The sequence below is a fragment of the Tamandua tetradactyla genome, chromosome 8 (genome assembly GCF_023851605.1).
Source record: "Tamandua tetradactyla isolate mTamTet1 chromosome 8, mTamTet1.pri, whole genome shotgun sequence".
In the NCBI taxonomy this organism is placed as follows: Eukaryota; Metazoa; Chordata; class Mammalia; order Pilosa; family Myrmecophagidae; genus Tamandua; species Tamandua tetradactyla.
Window position 1 is genome coordinate 69,009,625 of NC_135334.1, and position 6,199 is coordinate 69,015,823.

General features: G+C 50.9%; 1 long non-coding RNA gene across 3 annotated transcripts; it reads left to right on the plus strand.

Moving 5' to 3' along the window:
• Window positions 1-2,612: 2,612 nt before the first annotated feature.
• Window positions 2,613-5,733, plus strand: LOC143643455 (uncharacterized). Of its 3 annotated transcripts, XR_013156287.1 has the most exons (4): window positions 2,613-2,730; window positions 3,246-3,415; window positions 4,355-4,565; window positions 4,827-5,733. It is a non-coding gene; the product is annotated as an uncharacterized LOC143643455 (long non-coding RNA). The 3 variants fall into 3 exon arrangements; XR_013156286.1 differs by having other exon boundaries at window positions 4,355-5,733; XR_013156288.1 differs by having other exon boundaries at window positions 4,392-5,733.
• The last annotated feature ends 466 nt before the right edge of the window (window positions 5,734-6,199 follow it).

Here is a 6,199-nt window from a genome sequence, read left to right on the forward strand (position 1 = left end):
ACTTTCTCCCGCTGCAGCCAGAAGCCTGAGTCCTCTCACTGATGCCTTTCAGGCCTGCATTTCTGCTCCCCTGCAGCTTGGTGCTTGGAGTCTTATCCTTACCTGCCCAAGGGACTATTTGGTCTCCTGACTCGGGGACATAATAGCTGCCACCACAACTGCAATTCCTTCCTCATCCTGTGTTTGTCTTCCCTGCTGTGTTCATTCTTCATGGGCCAGGCCTGTGTCTCTCCTGGTCAGTGTCTTATTTACTGCCTGGGGTACAGGAAGAGGCTCCCTAAATATTTGCTGCAAGGAAGATTGAATGAATGACCCGTCACTGACACCCCGAGTGAACAGGCAGAGCACTCAGTGCCACGGGCAAGGCCTCCAGCCTCTGGATTTCCTGGGAGGCCACCTCTGAACCACGTGCAAGGGGATGGTGGAGTGACACAAGCTCATCCTGGCTGCTGTTTGAGACAGGTATGATTTATGCCCATTTGAGCACTGAAGAAACTGAGGCTTACAGCGGCTTGTTCAAGGTTGCCCCATGCAGTCAATGGTGAGGCTGGCACTTGACCCAAGCTGTCTGGCCAGGGCCTCCCCCGAAAGCCTGTCTGCTCCTAGTATCAGGGCCATCAAGCCTGCATGTTTATTCTCATCTGAATACTCCATTTATTTCACTGACAATTTCTGTTTGCAGCAGTGTTTTTAGCTCTTCAGAGCGATATTGAGCAAATATTAAAAATGGGGCAGTCATTCTTGAGGTGTTTTCCAAAACTACGACGGGGGGACTGGATTGGGGTATCAACTCCTGCTATTGTTCTACAAGACGCTAATGAAAGTCATCGCACGAGCAGACTGCTAACCTACAAGCGAATGTGTCAACTTAGGAACAATCAAGCAACCCCCCAACCCCTGCTGGCTATTAGCCAAGCACTGGACATTAGCCAGCCGCGTGAGTTGCTCAACGCTCTCCCTGGAGGAGAACTGTTGGATGGGAGGGATTTTCCAGCCCGTGACTTGGATGAACCTGGAGTTATTTCCCTATTGAGCAGCCCCAGCCTGAGAGGCACCAGCAGCCTCCACTTTTGAGGGGTGGTTGGGACAGAGCAGGGGCGTGGCCGGTCCAGTCTGCCCACATCTGGCCTGGCGGTGTGGCCCTCGGAAGTTTCAGTAGGATTTAGGCCTCACAGCAGCCCAGGAGAGCCCCCTGGAGATCCAGCAGCCAGGTTGGGTGGGGAAACAAGGTACCCTCTGCCCAGCAAGGCGACAGGGCGGAAGCCTGAGGAGGGGCCTGGAGCAGCAGTGGAGGAGACCCCAGCTTCAGAGATGAAGTGTCCAGGGCAGGGGAGGAGGATGCTGTATAGGAAGAGGGCGGGAAGGGGGATTTGGCACAGGCCTCTGCTGCCTGGTCTCAATTTACTTGTGAGGAGCCTCTTAATAGCTGGGTGAGAGCCGTGCACGCTTTCCTGAGAGCCTGCTAAGTGTTTATGGAATGATTTGTGAGGAGAAGTTTCTTTGGAAGCAGCTCGGGGAAGGTATGTTATTAAGAACTCTTTTTCCAAGTTCCCTTTGGCCCGCTTCCCCCCAGGGCCCCTGGGGTCTGGGCAGCCCATGGTCACAGCAGCTGTTTGCTATTTTGTAGGCCATGGGGCTGGGGAGCGTGCTGGGGCTTGTGGAAGATGGAGAAGCGGGGCTGATTTCCTCCTCCCCAAGGCGGTATAATGCAGCCGAGAGTCCTGGAGCCAAAGTCAAGAGCCTTCCTCTGAGGGAAGCGTCCCTGACACTGGGAGAGTGTTACATCTGTCATGGGGACTGAGGCGGAGGGTGGGCAGCAGGGTCAGAGGTAGCTGAGGTTTGTGAATGATGACTGGGCATGGCCATCGGAGCTAGGAATATGGAAGTCATCAGTGAGTGCTACAGACAAGACAAGATGGGGAGGCCAGTAATGTGTTGCCTTTTACACCAGACAGGGAGCTCCCTGGGGTGGGAACCATCTGGCTCATCTTGACATCCCAGCATCATCAGACAGACACACAGGGCTGGCCCAGAGCAGGGGCTCAGTGAGGGCCTCTGTGTGGGTGCTGGCTAACCCTCACCAGCTGACCAGCTCTCCCCGCCATGGGGTCGCCCAGCCAGATAAGGGCATGGCAAAGGTACTCAGCCAGTCCTGGAAGTTAAGGTGACCGTGAATCTTGTCTGGGAAGCCCAGAACAATCCACTGATCATCCCATCAGTGGGAAGCTGCCCCACGTGGTTACCACACCACAGCCTCTTTACCCTCAGGATTGATGCAGGGCCACCAGAAGGGGCCCTTGACTGTTTTCACTGAGACCCCTGGCAGAACGCGTGAGCCCACCATGATCTTCACATCAATTATCTTCATAACAGCCCTGAAAAGTCAAGATTTTTACCTCCTCCAAATTTTTGTCTTAGAAAATTTAAGCCCAGAGAGTGAAGTTGCTCTGCTAAGGTCACACAGTGAGTACCTACCCAGGTAGGGATCAAAGTCAGGGGTTCAAGACTAAAGATAGTCCTCTTACCTATAAGCCATGCTACCTGAAGCACTCACCTCTGCATCTCATTAGGCATACTGCATTGTTATTGACTGTGATGTCATTCCATGTGTCCCCACTTACCCAGGAGCTCCTTGAGGTCAGGGATCAGGTTGACTGCATCCAAGACCCTTATATTCCAGCACTGGGCCTGGCACAGAGGTGGATGGATGGATGGACGGATGGATGGATGGTGGGTGGGTGGGTAGGTGGATGGATGGGTGGATGGGTGGGTGGGTGGGTGGATGGATGGGTGGGTAGGTAGATGGGTGGTGGGTGGGTGAGTGGGTAGGTAGATGGATGGGTGGGTGGAAGGATGGATGACTAAACTCTAGGTCAGAATTTGGGTGAGAGAATTCCAGGTAAAGGATCTGCAGGTGCAAATTAGCAAAACACATAGCATGGGGTGTGCTCTTAGAGGGTGGCTTGCCTGGGGTAAAGGAGTATGTGTTTAGGATAGTGAGTCTCAACAGGTGCCAAGTACTAAGGCAAGGGGCTGTTCTGGAAATTTGTGGGAATGATTTTTGGATGTCACAATGATTTGGTGTCTTCACTGGCATTTTACAAGTAAGGATATTTGAAAGCCTTGCAGGAAGTTTGGGTGGATGAAAAGTCTGTTTATAATTACCTGCATCTTTAACCTAGTTGTGTTTTGCATATAAGCACAAAGTAGTTTTGCATGATTCTAACAGACTCTGAATTTTTCAGGAATGCCACTACCTTGTAAATTGAGGGAAGATTGCCCTTCGTTCAGAACTTCATTAGAGACTGGTTCACCATTTCAGAAAAATCATTTTACTGAGGACAACACTCATGATATTTGAGTGACCAATATAGCACCCCTGGCTATGTCTGCGTGCACAGCAGTTGCAGTCATGGTAAGACTACATATAGACCTTTTATCATGTCTTCTAGGGTTGTTGGCCTAAGCACAGAAAGAGTGAAATGTGTATTTTAGTATAAATTGCTTTCCATCAAATTCATTTCAATATTATTCATGGTGGGCTGGAGCTATCTCACATGAGAGCTGGTTTTGCACATTTCTTCCCAGCTCTGCAGTCAGCGACATCATGTTGGTAGTTTGAAATCAGCCACAGTGGAAGTATTTACACCACAGAAATTGGCATGTGCTGCAAATCAAGTTTTTTACCTTCAAAGGGCCAATTGTTAAACATTCACCAACTCACCCCTGATTTTGTTGGCTTTTTCTCACTGTGCGTGGAGTTGGGCTATATTGTTTATGAAGATCATTTCAGCATAGTAAAGGAGCTATTGGACCCCATAGAGCACAGAGTTACAGATGGAGGAAAGTGAGCCCACAAATGGCTATAAGTAAGGACCATGGCAGGTCAGAAGTGGTTCCTGTAGGCTGGTGAGCTTTGCATCCTGGTGAGGAGACCTGTGAAGGGAGAGTCAAACAGCAGTGGAAGATTCTGCTCCCCCTCCAGGGAGGCAGGAGTCAAACCAGAGGCAGCCCCTGCTCCTGCCCTCTGAGGGATTTAGCAATTTTGTATGACAGATGCTGGGGCTGCTGGGTTGGGCTGGGCTATTTTGTTCTTTGCAGCTTTGACAGATAATATTAGACAAAAAAGTTTTGTCCCGGTGGCATAGAAGTGGCCTGCCTTCCTGGGGGGTTTAACCCTCCCTCAAGTCTCTCTTTCATGTCAGCCCCAACCCTGGGCTCCTCCAGCCCACCACCCAGTGGCTTAACATCAACTCAATATTAACAAGTCCCATCTCCTGAGTGCCAACTGTGTGCCAAGCAATGTGCTAAGTGCTTCTTATGCTTTACTCCCTTATATCCCACCGACCTGCAGTGAGAAGTCTTCTTATTTCCTCCATTTTTCATGTAAGAAGACAGGCTCAGAGAGAAGATATGACTTGCCCAGGGACGTCCAGCTAGGAAGTGGTAGAGCCAGGACCAAAAACCAAGCGGGATGACTCCTAACCGTGATCTTAACCCCACCCTCAAACTTTCAAAGAGAAGATGGTATCTGTTCAATTCCTCCTTTTGTTGAGGCCCAACAGGTAGGTCAAAGCTGGAAGGGACCAGAGAAATGACCTAAGCCTTATGATTCTCAACAGCCCACAAATCCATGCCCTGTCCTCCATATGCCAGCTTCATTATCAAAGAACCTGGTCCCACCAAATGAGAGGCAGAAGGCCCTTCTTAGAAGGGAGGTTTCTGCTGATCTATTTATCATCTAGATTGAGTCAGGCTTAATAATGGCCATTTCAACAATGTCACTGAGAGCCAATGTTATTGCTATGGTTTTAAAATACAAACAGAACAAGAATCTATTAGTCACCGAGAAGTGTAATAGGCCTGCCGAGTGATCAGCCTGCCGGCCACGGTACCTATGAACTTGGGAATGATACATGAAATACCGCAGCCAAATCCGCAGACACCTGTGGACAGGCCTGGGGCATGTGGAGCAAGGCCTCGCTCTGGGAGCCCTGCCTACTACCCTTGGACTGAGGACTCCTGCTCTAGCTCAACTGCCCATTTCACAGATGGGCAAAATGAGGCCCAGAAGGATGAAATGGCAACCCAAGTTTACCCTGTGGGCTCAGGACAGAGCCAGAGCTGGAAGCCAGGTCTCGCTGACTGCAGTCCAGGGAGGACAGAGGGTACTCAGGAGTCCTGGCTGGGGTCACATGGGGTGTTCTCCATCCTCTCTCCGATCCTCTTTCCTCCTCCTCCCTCTGGTGTTCCCTGGCTGACCCCAGGTCCCCTCCCCTCCCCTTTGCAGACAAGGCTGCCAAGGTTTCCAGAGGGACTCAGGGACAGGGTGTGGCTTCCCGAATGTCCAGACTTGGGGACGGGCTGGAGAGAGTCGTGGATTTGTGTCTCCTCTCTCCCACTCTGGGCCTGTCCGCTTGCAGCTGTGTGGGTGGGTCCAGACATTATCTGGGACTTACCAAATGGGCTGAGAGACTAAGGCTTCCCAAAATCCCATCAGAGAGGGCCTGCTTGGAAGGGATAAAGACTGCAAAGGATGTGGCACAATATCAAAACCAGGCATCTGACATTGATATAATGTGTGTACAGTTTGATGCCACCTTGCCACATGTGTGCAGATTCACATAACCTCTAACACAACCGAGATACAGAACTATGCTGTCCCCAGTCTTCCTTCCTCTCTCCTGCCACCCCTTAGACTCGCCCCCATTCCTCTTCCCCGACCTGGCCTGCCGTGCTCATGGCTTTGCTGCTTCTCACCCCCCTGCGGCCCCCCGGTCCCCATCTTCTGGACACCTGGCTGCCCCCCCCCCCCATCCCACCCATGTTGCCAGATTCCTTCCAACCAGCTTGACCAGCCCTAACTCCTGGGCTCTATCTCTGTGATTTCCTCATTTCAAGAATGTTGTATAAATGGCATTATACCATCTGTGACCTTCTGAGATTGGCTTTTTTACTCTCAATATAATACCCGTGAGATCATCCAAGCTGTGTGTGCATCAATGGTTTGTTCCTTTTTATTGCTGAAATAGTTTTCCATGTTCCTGTCTGTATTTTAACCCTCTTCTCTTCTCCCAGATCTTTTCTCCTTTTCCTTGCCCCTGAACCACTTGTTCCTTCTTTGTTTTCCCCTCACTGGGGCTATGAGTGGAGAGGAAGGGGACTCCACTCTCCATGTCCTACGGGTGGGGACAGGGGT